Raw genomic sequence first — 18,542 nt, forward strand, 5'->3', positions numbered from 1 at the left:
AAGGAAGGGAAGAAAGAGACAGGCATTGAGAAGAGCATACTACAAGATCAACTGTATTAGAAGGTTAATTCAGTCAGAAGCAATTCAGTAAAAATGGCTGGAATCATTTTTTTTTCTCTACTTAATTGCCTTCTGATTGTGTTGATTAAATTAACTAGTTTTTTTTAATGATGTGTGAAAAGAGAAAACAAGTGGATAAGCCCACCTGCAAACACTCAGATCCAGGTAACCTGTATGCATTCTGACTTGAACACGTTAACAACTTGACTGACACAAACATGCACACACGCATATGTATGCATGTGCATGTGTGTGGCAATGTTGATTTTGTCAAGAATTACCATCACTGTCCCCCAGAATTTTCATAAGCATTCTGTATATATGCATATATATAATATATACACTGAGCTTTGCTTTCTGTGATCCAAAGATTAATTATCTGTTTGGAAAGCAGTTTGTCCTCAATAGAGTAAGTATGCTGTAAAAACGTACAAGCATCCTTTGTCAGCATGGCTTTTAAAATTCTAGCTTGCTTCCCCCTAATGCACCTAAAGTCAGGACATGATACTAAAAATCAGAAGGTCACCAATATCATTTGGACTTATTACTAAATACAGAATTCTAGTAGATGCTTTGTACATGCATTTTTGAGTCTACCAAGCAATAACGCCTCCTTTTTTATAAACATGAAGTCATGAATTATTAAAAAATTAAAGACATTTAGAATAATGGTCTTCCATAGGAAAAGTATTTATTTCAACTTTCATCATTCATAGTTTATTGCATTGATTTTTTTTCATCAGTTTACTTAGTATTAGGCTTCCACTGAACTCATCAATAAGAAATGAATTTGGTAACTTTCAAGTCCACTATATTATTTTTCCTTTTATTTGTAGTGAATTTTTCTTCTCTCAATGGTATTACTGCAATAAGTCAGTCATTATTTCTTTATGTTTTCCTTTCTTTCTTTAGCATTTCATTTCCCTTTACAGCACATCTTGTGATCACAAAGAAAACAGAGACACTTATTTCTTTTAACAGTTGAAATTGCTGCAAGTGATTTAGCTGTCATTTAATTTGATTCCTCTCTTCTGTCTGTGGAGAAATATGTTTAATGTACTGGAAATTATGTTAATAAGAAAAAGCATTATCTCATTTAATGAAATAAATATACAAATATTTCAAAATAAAATAAAGAGGCAATCTTCACTGAGAAAAATGTCTCTTATGGTTTGCATAAAATAAACAAATGAGAAAAATTTATGAATACATTGAGACACTGACAAAAATTACACCTGCGTTCGGGGGTTGGCATGGCCGCAGCTTGGTAAATGAATTATCCGCAACTTAATCAAATAAATTTTTGAAAAACATGGACATATATTAAAAATCAAATTATTAATTTTATATTTTCAATTATGTCAAGCTAGATCACTTTATTTCTCTGGAATATACCCTAGGTTTTTATAAAGTTTTCTTTGTATTTTTTCTCTTCTACTTCAATGATTGCTATTGCTCGAATTAATAATTATAAGCAATCTCACTGAAAACATGACCAACTCATGTAACTATAAAAAAGGTTAGAATCCTTTTGATTTTGCTAATCATAACAGAGTCAATGAACTCGTTCCAAAGCTTTTATATATTAAAATTTATCTAATGCACAAAAAGGTTAAATAAATATTGTTAGTGATTTGAGCTAAACTTGAGGCAATTATGTAATAAAAGCATGACCACAGTAACAGAAACACATAATTAGCAATTTAATTACTGGCATGAAGACAAGCTAAAGATGTCAATAAAAAAAAATCTTCAGTGACAAGCCGATTTTTATTCTCTTTACTGCAATTTGAGAGAAATATGCACCACCTGATGAGCAAAATCATTTTTATAAAAACCACCTAACCCTCCACAAACTGAAATATCTAATTTAAAATATTTCTGATTTCGTATCATTGCATAGTGAATCATTACATTTTATCCCATTTAGATTAGCACTTTCTCTTCTCTGAAAATACAGTATTTCCAGTCAGCAAGTAAAGAACATTTTGGTTTTTTTTAAATGAGTTAAAGTAGCAGGTGTTCTGTTTCAATTTCATTTTTTTCCAGCTTCAATAACGTATTTGACAGCAATGTTTTCCTCTATATGACAATCTAAATATCCTATCTCTTATCTTCTAAATTTCAGCTGAGAAACATAACTAAACCATTAATTGCTTTAAGGGAAAATAAATGCTAACTATGGTAGATAGTAAGGCTATTTAGGCATTTCTCTAGGTTTTTCACAATTTCTTTCCCTCTCTCATCTCTGTAGTTAGGGTTACAGGTGGAAGGTAAAGGAGAAAAATGAGTAAGTTGAGTTTATTGTGAAATGATCCACTTGTATTTTTTCATTACAATCCCAAGTTTCAGATTTTTAAACAGTCCTCAACTATTTATCTTAACATGTTCAATGCATTCTTACCACCTTATATGTCACTAGTATTTAACCAGTAACAGAAAACAGATACCTCTAGATAGAACCATACTGAAGGAAGTTTTCCATCTTGTGAGAAAAAGTGAATCGTCTTGGCCGGTGTTCAGTAGCCACTTGTACAAGCCCCATACACGGAGTGAAATCATGAAAGCCAGACTTGCTAAGAAGTTTGGTCTATAAATACCCTTGGGGCATGATGGAATACACTTCAAAACATGAACCCCAGCCACGAAGAACATAATAAATAACTCCTAATAGTACTGCCTTTATCATGAACCTACTGATTCTGATCACTTTGACATTACAGTTCCAATCAGATATCCTAACTAAATATTTCATTCTTGAGAGAGGGTGTGTAACAAACTCAAAAGGTCCAAAGAAATTGAAAGGACTTTTTAAAATATGTTTTATTTGGCTGTAGCTTGAGGAATTTTTTTAAAGCAAATAATTGGGAGACAACTTTTTGGGAACTTCTTTGCTAATATATTGGTAACTAGAATTATTTACTTCCCACATATATTTCAATTAGAGGTCTCCCCGTTAATAAAGACTTCCCTTTTCCAGTGAGCTTTTGATCACTGTTTATTGTATATCACCATCAGCTTCTGAGTATCTGTTTTAACTGTAAACCTAAACTTATCTGGATTTTTCAACTGTAATTATCTGGGCCTCAAATTCACCTTCTTAGCATAGTTTTACAGTCCAGACACAAGGAATTGTCAAGAGGTTTGTTGTTTAAAAACAAGCATGTTAATTTATAAAACTCCATGAAAGACCTTCTACATTAGCTATTATGGGGGCTGGTTAAGCAAAGATACCTGCCTTTGCAAAGAAGATGGTGTGTCCAACGATGTTGTTGCCTCCTAATGGAAGTGTAGTTACGATAAATGTCAAAGAGCTGACACAATAAATACAAAAAAGTTAATAAAATAAAGGGAGCACAGGGTCTTGTGAGTAACCCCCTTTGTAAGTGAGTACTTTGGGGAGAGTTTGATAAAGCTTTAAAATGCAGCATCTCATTTGAACTTAAGAGCTGAACAGTCCCTTCTATACGTAAAGAAACTGAGATTGAAAAAGGCTAACTTACCCAAGCACAAATGTATTTGAATGGGGACTAAATCACAGTTTTGTTGACTCTAACTTCAAGGCATGAAGAAGAAAGCATTTAAGATGAAGGAATCATTGAAAAAGTAAGTCAGGTAGAGAGGAAGGGAAGTAACTTAGGCAACATACGTAGGACTAAGGTGGATTGCTTACTTAGGGAGAGCTGCAAAAGCAGTGAAAAGAAAGATTGGAAATTTAAAAGATAAGAGCAATAGATATTCAGAAATGTGTTCTCTAGACAGTGAGGAGTCACTGACATTTCTGAACAGAATGGTGGTATAATGAACAGAGTGAAGCACGGATTGAAAAGTAGAGAGACAAAAGGCAAAAAGTGGGTGCTATTGGTACTCCACTCAGACTCCTTTGCCCAGGCACAGCCATCCCCCAGCTGCTAGAAGAGTTGGCAGCTAAAGGCTCCCACCTGCCTCCTTTTCTGCAGGATTGTCCTTAGCTTGGCAGGATCGACTTCACTGCAGAGGTTAAAACTCTACAACCCACAGAAAAACTGCCTGACATGGAAGGGTGGGGCAACAAAAGCCACTTTCTTTGATTTGAGGGACATCAACTTTGTGGGGTAAGTAGTAGGTAGATGTTAGCTTTAACCATATGCCTCGCTCTGTTTCCCCATTCCCTTTCTCTTCAATGCATCCTTGTCTCAGGGAAACCCACTTGAGAGAAAGCTGTTAGTACCTGCACTGTCATCCTCTCCCCGGGGGAAGAATAAACCATGATGTAAACAGTTGAGTAACAGCAAACTCGACTCACCCAGAGAATAATCAGTACACAGAAAATCAACCAGGGAATGCATGGAGGCCATCGAGATGTGATTGTGCTTTTCTGGTCTTCTTGGCTTTAATTGTTCAAAGAACAAAATTTGTACGGCATCACTGGGGGAAAGTTTATAACTCAACCACTCTAGTCTGCACAGGAGATAAGTAAAGCTTCCATTTCAGGTGGACATGAAAAAAAGGAATACTGTTATGACAGTAACCCACCAGACACTGGCTTTCCCTGTCCAAACCCCATTTGAGTTTTGCAGCTTAATAAATCTTTGATCCATTTCTCACCCGACAGGAAACATACCTGCTGTTTCAGCGATAACTAAACCCTAAATTTGCATCTGCATGGATTTAAAATGTGAAATGACAAAGAAAAAATAATATTTTATAATACTGAGAAGCTAAAACAAGCTGTAAATAAGTTTGTTTTTTAAATATAGCAATCATATTTCTCTTGTACCCTGACATAAATAACACAGGATCTTGAATTCTTATACAATATATTGGTATTCTCTATTACACACTGTAGGGACACTAACTTGTCTAAGTCTAGGTCAGAGTTCTGGTTCTTCTCTCAAAAAACTACTGGTGCTACTTAAGGTGGTATCTATCTGCCACAAAAAGAAATAAAAAGTTATTCAATGAACTTTCAGAATGTAAATTCTAAGATACCTCATAACAGTTCCATAATGAGAGAGGAAAGGAGAGAGGGGGAGAGGAGATGCAGGGGACGGAGAGGGATGACCAACAAGAGAATATGAGAACGTAGTGCCCAAACTACAAATCTTCATGAACTAATATGGCTTAAGTTTCTTTTCTTCTTAATGAGAATCCTTTAGTTTTCATGAAAAATTTCTTAGACATAATTTGCATTTAACATTTAATCTTTCTCCTTCTTTTTCTATACACTGTATTAATAACTACCTGATAGCCAATCTTATCTTCCTATTGTGTAGTTTTGTAGCAAAAGCAGAATGAATTCCCTGCTTATGCAATGCGGTCGGTTACTCATAATAATGAATGGAGATATCAAAAGAAAATGTTAAAACTCCATAGCATGTTCTCAAACTTGAGCAAGCTTAATCTGAGAGCCTGGTGAGCAGATTCTGCCTGGGGCCTCACCTCCAGCATCTTGAATTCAGAACTGAGGACAAGCCAGGAGTCTCTTAGTTTAGTAAGCAGTATGGATGATTCTAATGGAAGTATCTGGAGACTAGACCTTAAATGACCTGGAGAGAACTCACGCTAGCCTTTGAACTACTTTGCAAATGGTTCTTAATAGCCCTTCCACTACATCTCTTTTATGTCCTAAATGACTGGGTTATAGTGATGGTGCTAAGGGTGAGAAAAAAATCTAAAAATGGAAATCAGCTTTGTTTGGTAAAGGAAGCAAGGATGAAGATAATACATTTGAGCTTGGAAACTTATAGTTTTACAGGGAGAACATGACCAGTCATCAGAATAAAAGACAACCTCTGAGTGTTGATGGTGCTGTCCTTGAAATACAGCCACCAACTCACCCTAAATAGACAATGGCCCTTAGTTAAATGATACCATCTGGAGAGCAGACTTGGTTCTCAGATAAGTTTTGAGAATGAACTCTCATAATTTACAGTGATGCATTTAAGAACTGAATAACTTTTGCCTAAATACATAATTACCTAAGTATAAATAAAGTTGTTGCTCAAGGTAATAAATACTCAAGAAATACTTTTCACTTCCATTTTGGATAAAGCAGTCCCTCTTCAGCATCATGTAGGATACATAATTGTGAATCAAATGGGGTGAACAGAAAAGAACTGTTCTGGCAGTTTCTTAAACAATTTGGACCACTAAATGAACTCCAATAAAAATGGCAATGGTGACAATGAAAAAAGGCAAAACTTAACACAATGAAATGTAAAGACAAATTAATATTAAATGTTTCTCCCAAAACAGTATCTCTGGGGCAGGCGTACTGCAGCTGAACTACAAATGGCTTGTATACTTGTGGGTTGTGTAAAGAGAGGTGTCATGGAGAAAGGTGCTTTAAAAAAAAATTGAATGTAGTCCAACAAAGATTTGGCAGACTACATATTTAAAAGGTTGTGAATGCTTGCAGAAATTGATTCATTCACACTGTTGTGAATCATTTAGCACACACTTCAAAGAGATTTTAGCTTCTTAGTCTCTGCCTCCCACTTCCTGAGAAAGGCTGTTAATCAAAATGAAGACTCATAGATACAGCCTTGGGAACAGGACAAAGGGATGAGGATGAAGGAACACGGCATGGAACACTTTTACTCCTCTAAGGGCAGTTTGAATTTTTTTGGTTTGGGTGTTTCTTTCTTTTTTCTTTTTCTTTTTTTTTTTTTTGAGAAGTAAAGGTATAATGCAGTAGCATCACTTACTATACAGATTCTTAGACGGGGGTCATTATTATAGTTATATAGAAACATAAGTAAGTCCCTATTTAGGAAGTGCTTCTAAATGTGCCCAAGTCAAAAACTACACTACCCGTTTCACTTAAAAGCAGCTCTCCTCTGAAATTATTAGATTATAGAGTAAAGGAGAGCACTATCATAAGTTATCTAAATTAAATGATTAAAAGCATCTGTATGTGTAAAAATCTTTCGATTATAAAACAAAAATGTATTTCTTTAAAGAAATAATTTTGACACTATTTTAATGCTTTTACAAAAAAGAAGAATAATAAATCTACCAATTCAGTGGTAGACTTTAAACCAGGATATTAGATAAAAACCACTACAAAAGTTAAAACTCACACACAAACACACATGCACACATGCACACACATAATTGAACAAGGTGAATAAAATTTGCTATATTTCTTTTATTTTGAAAGAACCAGTAAATTTACTAGTACTGTAAAAATAACAGGTGATAAATTACCAGTTCTGCAAAATATGCAAGTGATAAATTGTTAGCAGTTAGGGTTGATAAATGATATTTTCCAATAATTAAAATAAAAATCATAGTTAAAGAAAAACTACAGAGAGCGAATATGTATTTACTGTCTGTCTGATGAACAAAAACAAATGTATAGGTTTATAAATGCAAAGTAAGATGAGCCATAGCAGTGGATGTGATCCTTTGAGATGCACTACCCACGCCGCAAATGGAATTCCTCATTCACTATGCCACAACCGATATTCAAAAAGTTAAGCTCCTCAATATGTATAACCAAAAAGCTCTTCTCCTACAATTACTGCAGTATACTAATGTACTGTGTTAAGATCATATTTATCTGGAAAAAAAATAACAGTAATAGGAAGGGGAAGGTGAGGAGGAGGAATTCATATTTTAAAGTCTGCCGTAACAGAGAGCACACAATCCAAATAATAGATAACTTAAAGGTCACTTATATTTGGTTTCAAAGTGCATAATATACCTACTAATATTCATTTCAATCTATCCATTGTGTAGCCAAACAAAAGCAATGACAGACAAATTTACTGCTTGCCTATTTGGCCTAAAACAAGAACTGTGGTTCTTAATTCTTTATCTTAAAACGCTTATTTCATCATGCCTTCAGTAGATCAGACATGTTATATTTTTAATTTAATTCTTCTAACTATCCTATTCCTATCTGCATCTTATAGACGATGATGATGGAACGGAGTGGGTACATAACTTGCCTGGCTTTGTACATAAACACTGTGCTTCACCAGTTCTTGTTGTGAATAAAGGCAGTGGGAAGGCGTCCAGGGTAGTCATTGTTTTCATATTCATAACTCCTGGTCAGAGCTTCTGTTCTCAAGCCTCAGTCTGATTCTCTGTATAGACAGGTTGCAAAGAGGGATTTCATAACATGGACTCTCTTTCCCTCCACGTTTATAACTAATTTTCATTTGGCAGTTTGTGACTGGAGCTGTGATTGCTGAGAAAGTGATTCCTATAGACTGAGGACGAACTTGTGTGCTGTTTAATTTAAAACACTGGTTCTCAACCCTGGCTGCACAATTAGAATCACCTGGGGAGCTTTAAAAAAAAAAAAAAAAAACAGAAAAGAAATCCTTGCCCAGGCCCTATTCCCAGAGATTCTGGCTTAATGGGCTGGGGTGGGGCCCAGACACTGGTATCATTTCAAAATCTCCCCAGGTGATTCTAATGTGCAGCCAGGGTTGAGACCCACTAATTTTACAGCCTGGGTTCTGCAGCCATGATATTTCTGCACAACAAGGCAGGAGAGTGGATTTCTAACCGGTAGTACACTATGGACTGATCCTCTTTAGCAAGCGGATCTTACTTTTGTAAGCAATAAAATGGGAATACTAGTGTATTACATACCCACACTAAAGAACTAAATTAGAAGTTTCTTTTGTCCCTTCCAGATATGGGTTGACCTAAAGCTCAAGCACTTCTTTCGGGATCCTGGGGAATGGGAAGTGGGATATAAGTACAACAATAAAAGGGAAATATAATTAGCATCAATTTTAAAAAACAATAATAATAATCAATGTTCTCTATTTAGACCAGGGGAACAAATATATTAGATAAATATTGTTAGAAGCTAGTTCAAAATAGGTATTAAATTTTATTTCAAATTCACATTTATACAATTTAAGAATTTCAGAAACAATGAGGTATTGTTATAAGACGGATGGATTCATCTTCCAACATGTTCAGATAATGACACTGCCCATATTCAGGCTTCAAACTCTATCCAAGAAATTTCTGCCAATATTTAGAGATATGTTGCAAAACTTAATAATTTGACTTCTCAAATAAAAAGTTACTAAAAAACAAAAGCAGACCACTATTTTCTTTAATTTTTAAAGAAAAGTTTTCCAAATAGTAATGGCATTCAAAAGCATTTTAACGCCACTGATTCTTTTCAGGTTCTCCTAGTAATACTTAATAGTAGCATTGTGAATGCCTTAAAGTAAAACCAGTAGGGCAGATATTTCATTAAAATCTTAGATTCCTTTTAAACTCCAGTGATACAACAGGGTGATATGACAATTATGTTATATAGAGGCTTATTACATTTTGATGTCAGGCGACATCACTCAGCCTATATTTGTATGTATGATATACCTGAGGTTTTCACAGAAAGCAAGACAAGAACAAGAGTGATGAGAAGCTCAAACACAATACTTGACCTAAATACATTATGTAGCACTGGGTTTCTGTTAAATAGGTCAGCCTGGGCGCTTAAAAGTTATGCAAAACTTATTTCTGCCACACAGGAGATATGTCACTAGTCAAGCTGTATAAAAATCAGCTTTCTAGGCAGGAAGAAAATTTTCCTCATCACTGGGGGGAAAAAACTCTTTCGCCATACATAAAATGTCTTAAATACTATACTACACTTGTCATATGTCTTTAGGCCACAGAAAGTAATAAAAGCAATGAGGCTGATGAAATGCCTAACAATTCTGGGATTCATTTAAGTGGATGGGGTTCTTTGAACACTACTATAGAAATTCTTATTCTTCCAGCAAAAGCAAACAGGATTTCAAAGGTGCACAGGTCTCAGCTGCCAAACCTAAGTGATGAATATTTTCAGAGGATGCAGACCTTACTGATTGCTTTTAACAGTGATGAAACACGAAAAGTTGCATCTCATCAGGGATAAGGTGGTCTTCCTCCTCTATGTTCACCCACTTTAAATAGAGGTGTCTTGTTTTTGTTCAATGTGGCTTCACTAGCTGGCTTAAGTGTGCAAGCCATTATTTTTAAAACATCAAATAAATCCAAGACTTCCCAAACTCTTTTTATGCTCAAATCAATAATATTTGATGGTGTTAAGGCTTCTGCTTGACCACAGGCACTGAAACATAGACAATGATTCTGAAAATGTGATCCCAGTGATTGACAACATCAATATTAACAGGAAACTTGATAAAAATGCAAATTACCCCATTCCAACTTAACATAAGAACTTTTAATTATCCTTTACAATTACTGATAAAAATTCAGGTAAATTAAAGAACATTCCCAAATCTCATATTAGCCAAATTCAGTCTCTTTCTTCAAATAAACTTTTTATAAACAATGGGAAGGCACAATGTATACAAGCTATTTAATACTGACAACTTGAATTTGGTCAGTATTAAAAACTCTCAAGGGATGTCTCTGCTTCTGGAAATATGAATTAAAGCAATGGAGCTGTTCAGAAGAAACAAGGTGTGAGGAAAATAAAAGCAAACTGCACGGACTTCCCACTAATCACAGTTTAGCATTTAGGAATTTTAAAAAATTACATACAGTTTAATAGGGAAGTTAATTCATAGCAAGGTGCCATATGTAGGCTTTTAAAAAAAATTCTTTAAAAATGAACCTTCATAGGTAGGCACTAGGGACTATAAAGTCCCCAAATCTCCACAGATTTGTTAGCATAATAATATATACTAAGTGTGGATATTTGGTCCTTGATCAGTAGCTCTTATATTCTAAAATAAAATAAGATGCTTCTGACTTCTCACTGAAGGACTGAGTTTTTACCTTTCACCTCATTACCCTCCACACACTCTAAGTAGGTTTAGTTTAATGTATTTGAGTTGCATTTCTGAGAGCACAAACTCTTATGATTTTGCATGATTGAAAGACATTCGTTAAAGAGACAGGAAATGAAGTGTATGCAAATTTGAAGCAAGCTAATAAAAAAATTCTTTAAAGAAAAAAAAAAACCTATCTGTTCCCAGTAACATGCTAAAAACAAAACTCAGAGCAAAACAGATCACAGCTGCTCAACTAAACTGTAATACACTCTGGGAAATGGCACCCGCCTTATCCCATACACCTGTTTGCCAACAATGAGGTGGCAGCAAAATCTGCATGAGGAAATTCAAAGGCAAAAAGTAAACACGCTTCCTCATTTTGCATGATCACACTAGACTCTCAAACAGGTTTTTACTACTACCTTCTTGCTGATAGACTGAACTTCACAGGGGGATAGTCACAGACTACAGGTAGCTTCTGAGTCAAATTCAGTTCCTCTGGGACACGTGATTATTATCTTCTCTCTCTGACCTAGTGAATGTAGCAATGCCCTACACACATAGTATTTCTGCTCTAAAGGCATTTATGTGCCACCACCTTACCCGCTAATGCTCATAATAATGTTAGGCAAAGTGACAAAAATAAGTCTGCCCTTCATTTGCATATCAAAAACAAAATACATACAATGCTGCTGCTGCTTTTATTGCTTTGTTATTTCATCATTATTCACCACAGTTCTTGCCTTCATTTGCAGAGTTTGGGTTTTAATGTAATGGCCATTCAATAAAAATGTTGCTTTTAAGGGTTTGCATATCATCCCATTTTCTCTTCAACCCTTCAGCAACCATATGGCAAGCAATCAGGTCTGCAATCACTAGGTCCATATTATGTAGAGCATGATTTCGGCATTATGCTATTACCCATCTGTTTCTGTAGAAAAAGACATGAACCCATGTATAAGAGGTCAGTGGTTTCATCGCACACCGTATTCCAGAAATATATCTCTGTTCACTTGAGATCACTTCTGTGATTTACTCTAGTCTCCAGGCCAGACTTTCTCTCTCGCTCTCTCTTTTTTTTTTTTTTTAAAGAAATACAGACAATCGGCACAATTTGTCTGTCTGACTGTTGTATAAACTTATTTGTAACTGTCAGAATAGGCACTTAAACTTTCTTACTTAAGGATATTTATCCCGAGCTTCTGCACTTAAAAAAATGTGGGCGGTGGAGAGATGAAAAATCAATCTCACCTGATTTTACATTTTTAACTGTCTATACAATAAAAATGACAGAATTTTCAGGCAGAGGCAGACACAGAGCAAGGGAGAAAGTTCAGGCTCCTGCCTCCAATTTTGAGGTTCCTAACAACAACCAAGACTAATCCTTCTATACTCAAGGAAAGATTTTATACATACACACACACACAAACACAAACACAAGTATTTGAATATATATGGGTGTATGTATATATTTTTTCTGAATATATGCCTGACCTGTGGGTCACATACATGATTTTTGAATAGCATATCCAATTTGAGTGGTTAATTCCCCAGAATTCTTGATTATTTCACAAATAGCATTTATAATGAACGTCACACACAATTATTTATGCCTATGAAAAGACAAAGTTTGGAATTTGGCATATTGTAGTAAGCCAATGACTTTGTTAGGTACAACCTGCTAAAAAATACTTGCACATCTTCTGCACTGTATCAAGATACTATTGGATTGAAATTGATTTAGGAAGCAGGACAGGAACAAACCAAATGGGCATGAAGCCTGAGGCAGGGAATCTTTTGCAGAATCTATTGGGGCCAACAGGAGTGGCTCAGAACAGATGTGCTTTACTGCCCTATCCTGTGCTTCTCAAACCTGGCTGCATGTTGAAATCAGCTGGGGAGGTTTAAAAAATTCCGATACCTGGGTGCAAACCCCAGAGATTCTGCCTTAATTAATTAGGGGTGTGGCATGGACAATTGGATTTTTAAAAGCTCCCCTGATGTTTCTCAGCCTAGACTGAGTACCTCTGGTCAAATAAGACATAGTTAAATAAAGATTATATTACTTAATTTCACCATTTAAAAAATGCAATGATAGGGTAGGGTGTAAATACTACAAATGTAACGAAAACTATTAAAATACTCAAGGTATAACAAAGCAAGAATTACAGGCTGACAGTCATCAAGTACAAAATAGATGTTATTTAACTCCTGAAGTAATAATAGCGGTGAGGCTTCTATATAGATATGGCCTGTAGTTTTATTTACAACTTCCAAGAAAACAATATAACAGAACATGCAAAAAGTTCTTTGTTAAAGAATTTTAGTAAAATACTGCCAAATTTAATTAAAATTCTGTAATTAAAAAGATCATTATAATGTAATAGAAAAATAAAGTCAAGTTACTCAACATTTACTATATACATACTAATAATCATTCACATAAAAATCATAAACGAAAAGGCTATATGTCTCTTTCATAGATCATTCAAGAGATCTTAAAGTCTTGATATGTGTTATATTAGAATCAATATTCTTAAGGGCAAATACTTTGGACTACAAAACTTAATTTCCCACAGATTTTAAAAAGATAAAGTTTCAATTTCATTAATGTTTAATACAATTGGCTACAAGTAAGAAAATCTAAAACTAAGGCTGATTCACAGAACTTAACCACAGAAGTGAGCAGGAAGATAACATGGATATAGTGCAAGTCGATTTGTATTGAGACTGTTAAGACTCTTTCTGAAAAATACTCTATAACCGATTAATTAAGTAATCAGTTGAACATGCTCACCATTTTTGAACTAAAGGGGCAGAAATTAATAAGTGAGAAAATTCTAGTTTCTCCTCCTCCAGTTTTCCATCATCCTCTCTTTCACGTCTTTCCCTTTTTTCCCTCCAAAGGCTTCATCCTCAGCCTTTCTCCCATCTCCACACATCGAAATCTATCGCAAACATTTTATTCGTCCAAAGAGTAAATGAAGGAAAATAGTTTTATTTAACGGTGTTGCTAAAACTACCTAAATTTAATCAAGACCCAAAGACTTAAATGGATAGAACTTTAATGGCAATGTATTGAGGTGGGTGGGACAGCATCTGGGTGCATTGAAGACATGCTAGTAGATAGCCTAACTCCATCTTCCCAAGGCCATGCCATGGCTATCCACAAGAACACATCTTTTTGCAGGAGAGCAAACTTTGTAGGACTACAGTCTTGGCGGATGTGTCCTTTTCTACACTGAAAATAGCAGACTCAACTGTCTCACTTCTGAGGGTTAGACATCAGCACAGTAGAGAAGCTGATACAAAGAAACTGATTCTAGTGAAGCATTGTACACAATGACATAAGATCTGAATTTGTTCCATTTCATAGTCGCTCCTCTCTTTCCTTTAGGTGTAGTTTTCAATATTATAATTCTTTTTTAATTTACCTTTCCTCAGAAGTAACCCTGTGTTAGATATACCCAAAATACTCACACTAGCTGAATTAGTTTTATTAAAAATAAATGAGTAACTCGTTATTGGTACATGAAAGTTCATCCTTTTCAACAATACTCAGAATGAAACAAAATGTGTTGATTGATTATATGTTGATTTAAAAAAATTTCTTCCGAAAGTGAATTAAACTGGGCTATAATATGAATCATATGTATAATACAACTAAATTATTTTAAGTATTCAAAGAAAGAAAAGGAAAATATTCCAGTTGTGAAGATTAAAATAGTTTTCATGATTGCCATAAAATTTGGCCCTGTGCTTTCTGGAAGTCAGGAAGAAAAACACAGTAATTCGTAAAAGCATTATTATCATTAAGAAGGAAGCACAGCAGTTCTTCAAATTAGACAAAGATTTTCCTGTCACTAAATTTTGGAAGGCTGTCTCATAAGGGATATTATACAGGTGGCCTTCACTAAGGTAATGGACATTGTCCTCAACTTTCTTATTGCAAAATAAAACACAGATACTAGATCTCTTTGCATGAGTTTTGTGTATCTTCTTCTTCGATGGCTTCTGTTTCTTATTCATATTTTCTCTTCACAAGTATTTCCAACAATGCTATTATTATTATTCTCTTTAAAATATTATATTATATATACCTTATAAGCCATCTTGAGCCTTTTTGGTAACAATGCAGGATATAGAAAATAAATAAACAAATTTTTATAAAGAGTTAGTAATGCAGTGTTGCTTCATCAGTCTGAGATCCAATGCTTAGCTGAGAATCTTGCCACTCTAGGTGAGATTCCTAGTAATTTGTGAACCTCCATGGTCTGAGTCTCATCCTAGCAACATAATCGTCAGTAGTTTAAGTGTTAGACGCCAAGGTATTTCTTTTCTAACCTTAACGTGCATGTGAATCACCTGTTGAAGATGCTGAGTAGGTCTGGGGTTAGGTCTGAGATTCTGCATTTGCAAGAAGCTTCCAGGTGATGCTAAACTCTGAATAGCAAGGGTAGATAGCCAATGACTGAGACTGCACTCACTAATCAGGGTACAAGTACTCTACTTGCTAACTAGAAGTCCATAATCATGGACAACCAAGTAAGCAGGTAGTAGGGTTTCATTTTATTGAGAAAATTGTGAAATCTAACCATATAGTCTCTGCCTGCAAGTGGACCATTTGTCTGTGAGTTCCCTTGGCTATGTATGAAAAAGATTCTTTGTCTCAAATCATTTCACATATTGGTGTTAATTATTTGCTTGTTTTGTTTCTGGTCAAGTGAGATAGTAAGCATCCTGATAGAAAGCACCATGTTTATACATCTTTGCTCTCCTCTCTTTCTCCCAGCCAGTAGTGGTCACAGGTGTTCAACAAATATGTATGGTTGTAAATGAATAATCAGTCAACGATCAAAATAAAATCATATGGCCCTGGCCCTACCCTTAGTGAATCACAAGCAGTAATCATTTTTGGAAACTATTAAAATCAAAAGTATCAAAAAAATTTGAGATAGAGATTAAGTAAAATTGGGAGCATACAGTTGACAAAAGCATATCATAATTGAGTTTCACCATCTATGAATCTTGCTAGATTTCAGAAAGCCTGCCATCTATTCATGAATTTATTAAACATTTATTGAGAGCCTTGCAACTTACAGCCTGTTGAAGTTGACAAAAGTAAAGTTGACAAATAATTAAATTCCAAAAAGAATAAGAATAAACTAAATGCATTGTGTTAGTCTGGGTATTTTGGAAAGCAGATGCCAAGATAGGATTACAGAAGAGGCTGGGATAATCCTCAGACCACGGTGCAGCTTGAATATGAAGGAAGGAGGGTTGAGTAGAAGCTTCCCAGACTGCTCAGCAAGCACAGAGGAGTCCTTGGCCAGAAGAGAGCCAAGGGTCCCGGCAACAGGACTGACTCAGCGCGTAGCAAAGCTCAGTGATTGGCTGACGCTTGTGGGAGGCATGACCTTGGCACAAACTCTGAAGTAGATTTCAGAGCACAGCAGCTGGGGTCCTTGGTAAGTGACACTCCCTGTAGTTGGAGATGCACAAGTACATCCTTATGACTGTCAAAGGCACTTTATCAATGTTAGTACACATATGAGGCTACTACAGACCACTGACACATTTAGATGTATGAGTAGATGTCAAAAATGTTCTAATTTGACAGCTCCATAAAAAACATTGTGAAAGTGTGCTCATCATCAAACACGTCTGAAACAGTAAATATACTTGATAAAACCATACACACCTCAATATAAGGAAAATATATTAACATGCAATACATTAACAGATTGTACTGTTCAGTCAAATTATATCATTTGAGATTCATGAGCCTGTTTTTAGATTCTATATGAATCTAGGGGGGAAACAAACATACCTTAAACCAAGTTATATACTTACATTCATCTTTTTGTTTTACGTGATGTATTCTTTATACTATTCTGTCCATTATAGTCCTTGTGTTTACCTTATAGAAGTGGTATTTCCTTGTATCTGCACATGCTTATAATTATCCCATATAATTTTTGAATGAGTTTCAAATAAATTCAAAGCTGAAAGAGTTTAAAATGCATTTTATTTTTTTTAGAACAAGTAACATAATTATATATTATTGCCTTTATCCATATCTACCATCCTCACCAATTAAGACGAATTTTAAAATATTATACATTAATACTTAATATCTTTAGCATAAATGTGTATTGCATTGATTATAAAGCCTATTTGTTAGCTGATATCTGGTTAAAATTGATGATTTTTCTATTCTAAAACTCTTGTGTAGGAGTCAATATTCTATTTTTTAGCAAAAATAAATTATAATTCTACACTACCTGATCACTGTTTCCCAGTTCAGAATTAAATGCACTAGGGGACAGTTTAACTTTCATTTGTTATATCAATCAAATTTTATAATCCATTTCATTTGGTTGCCTGAATGCCATTCTGTGGCCAGCCATGAATTAGCTTCCCCTGAGTATAAATATGATTGCCCAGTTTGATGTTCAAAGTGTCTGGATGAGCACATTTTCGGGTTCCTTGGATTGTCCATTCTCATGCCCAAGGAGGTACACGGCAGGTTAGGAGGGCACTGTCATAGTTAAACTGTTTGATCCCTGCTGCTGCTTCCCCAAGATAGAGAAATAAAAGATGCCTGTGGCTCCCCTATTATTCCATTTTTTCTTATTTTAAACGTGATGGCTTAACCTTTCACACAAGCAGCAGGGAACTTTGAACTTTTCAGAATTCATTTAAAAATATTCAGCTCAGTATTTGTTAATGATATAAAATTACATCACCACAGAATTTACCATGAACCTGGGAAATATGTAAAAATTTACAAGACTAAAAGAATGTTTTCCTTTCAAATCTGAGAATACAGTTTCAAGGAAAAAATCTCTCAAATAAGATTTCAAGATATTACAGTCGGAACTGGAGAAAGCTTATGTCAAAACCCAATTCTTATGGGAGGAGGTCAAACTCCAGAGTAAAGGAAAAATCTGACACGTTTTTCTGTGATTAGGTCATATGAGAATGCTTGAGGTGAGACAGGAAAGCTACATGGAGTGTTACATCTTTGCTATTAATGAATTTTTGCCCCATTTATATATACAGTACATATATTTCATAACAATCACATGGGAATGAGGCGTTTTCCAACATCCGACATTCATCATAATTAAACATTTCAGAAGGTGGACTGAGGAGCCAAAGAATGTAAGCAACAAGATCATAAAGACTTCTTATTACAACGCACCAAGTGCAAACAGGGCTCCTGAAATAATGAAAGGAAACAAAAGAAGATAAGGCTTAGGGTAACAACCCTAAAGTGGATTATTGTTTCTTGGAAGAGAGGTTCACATCTAATTAGCATAGCTACATTTTATAACTCATATTGTATAAGACATAACATATAAAACACAACAAAATGAATAAACAAAAAAGTTAAGCTGAAGAGATTCTCAACTACTAATCCATATGATTATAATCTAGTTTGTTACATTAAATTTTATTGTCCCATACTCACCTAAAATTACAGCCTCAGAATTGTGCACCCCAAAAAGATGCTATAATTATTTAAAGGATCTTAAAATTCTAAACACAGGTGGTAATTCCATGAATATGCTCTTAAACTTTTGAAAATAACTAACTCCCAAGGGGTTTTTTTTAATAGACAAAGAATAATTAAAGAATAATAATAAATTTCAACAGCAGTTATTATCCGTCTTCAAAAAGAAATCCTTCCTAGACTTTGACTACCTAGATCTGAAGAGATGCAAATATTAG

The 18,542-nt window shown here is 34.8% G+C and overlaps 1 protein-coding gene across 5 annotated transcripts in view; it reads right to left on the reverse strand.

Annotated features, from left to right (window-relative positions):
- Positions 1-18,542, reverse strand: part of LOC117979156 (uncharacterized) — an 830,677-nt gene that overhangs the window by 599,320 nt on the left and 212,815 nt on the right. The gene's annotated exons all lie outside the window — the stretch shown is intronic.

The sequence above is a fragment of the Pan paniscus genome, chromosome 12, assembly GCF_029289425.2.
Source record: "Pan paniscus chromosome 12, NHGRI_mPanPan1-v2.0_pri, whole genome shotgun sequence".
NCBI classification, from domain to species: domain Eukaryota; kingdom Metazoa; phylum Chordata; class Mammalia; order Primates; family Hominidae; genus Pan; species Pan paniscus.